This window comes from Morone saxatilis, unplaced genomic scaffold (assembly GCF_004916995.1).
Source record: "Morone saxatilis isolate NCDOM2014 unplaced genomic scaffold, NCSU_SB_2.0 Contig20, whole genome shotgun sequence".
NCBI classification, from domain to species: Eukaryota; Metazoa; Chordata; class Actinopteri; family Moronidae; genus Morone; species Morone saxatilis.
This window is the reverse complement of record NW_023339763.1, coordinates 3,378,088-3,379,715: the sequence shown is the minus strand read 5'-3', so window position 1 is coordinate 3,379,715 and position 1,628 is coordinate 3,378,088. Positions and strand designations below refer to the sequence as shown.

Sequence of the window (1,628 nt, the reverse complement as noted above, 5' to 3'; positions counted from 1 at the left end):
GCTGGTTTATATCCGGGCGCAGGGAGAGTGGGGGGCTGCTGTGCTGCTCCCGCTAGTGGCCTACATTAATAAAATATTAATAACGGTTTAATCGACTAGTATTTCTCTAACCTACTCGCGAGGGTAGCCACATATCATGTCTGTTTGTTCAGATTTAACTCGAGTTATAACTGATGTGCAGGCAAATTGCAGCAGTGATGCTTTTTAAATACCTTAACTGCCTCAGTGAGCTTCTGCTGCAGCTTCCAAATGTTGATCGGCACCAAATATATCTACAATAACCAACTTCCTGTTGTTTTTACAACATCGACGCTGCTCACAATTTGAAAACCGCAGCTTTATTAGCTGCAGAGATATGACAGGAAATGAAATCGAAAACAACTTGAACAAATATTGTGGTTCACGGTTGGCACCTTTTTTTTTTTATGCACCTACTTTGCTCCTACAGTTGGATGTCTGAGCTTCACTGTGCAGAATGATGGGTTTTAAGGGGCGGATCCTGGTCCATGCAACGTATACACGTGTGCACATACACTGAGAATGGAGATTTACAGTGAAGTAGGAGACAGCAGGAAAACTTAAGATATGAACAACATTAGCATATTCATAGATTATGTAATTTTTAAAGAGGTAGAAGGAAGTAGGTGAATTTTTAAAGGTTTTAATGTGGAAATTATACTAATTTTTGCAGAAGAAGATCAACAAAAGTTTGTTCTAATTCTGTTGTTTTTTTGTACAACTCGGGTCCGATATTTGTCGTTTCGGCCTCCAACATCTGGGAACACGGTGATGTTGCTAAAACCAGCGGTCAGTCAGGTTGAAAATAAACTCAACCCCAAGTTAGACACACTTATATGTGGAAGAGAAAACCAAACTGTCCGTTGGAAGCATCCATCACACAGACTGACTGACTGGTTCAGCTTTGACCTCCTGTACTTTTGCCATGTTTCTGTCATACGGGAGGTACCATAATTACAAGTTTACGATATATACATACCATTCACGTCGACATCCAAAGAGGACAGGGCGATAAAATAAGAGCTCGCATTTTCCAAGTTTTTGGACAATGTATGATTTTCATCTTATTGTTTGTTTGTTTTTTGCACAATGCAGAAAAACATTATTGAAACGTGTTTTTTGTACACATTTCACACAAATACATATTATAATTACAACTAGACTACAGACTACTACAGGAAGTGTCTTTAAAAAGCAGACTAACATGAATGAATCCCATCAGTTTAAGCCCTACTTTAATGATATTTAACCCAATTTTAAATAGATATAGTGCTATGTTATCAATGCACAGTGTTTTCTAACTCTGACACTGCGTTTCTTCCCTGTTGCACTTCAGAAATTGACTTACTGAGCACAATGTTATTACTACAAAAGCTCCAAACTCCTTTAAACAACAGGAACAACAGAAAACGTCACCTGGAATCAACCTGTTCAACAAAAATTGGGAGCATTCAGTGTTCATCAGTGTCTGCTGACGGTTTTCTGTCTCGTCTGTCAATCGTGTCACTGCTCGCTTGTTCCTGATATAACGCTGATACGGGCAGGTTTTAATGTTGTGTGGCAGCTGCTGCTCCCATCCTTTGTGTTAAGGCTTTTTTATTGTATAGACT

General features: G+C 39.1%; 1 protein-coding gene across 1 annotated transcript in view; it reads left to right on the top strand.

Annotated features, from left to right (window-relative positions):
- The window catches only part of vps37d (VPS37D subunit of ESCRT-I), a gene marked incomplete at its 5' end in the record, with an annotated part of 26,392 nt that overhangs the window by 11,451 nt on the left and 13,313 nt on the right, over nt 1-1,628 (top strand).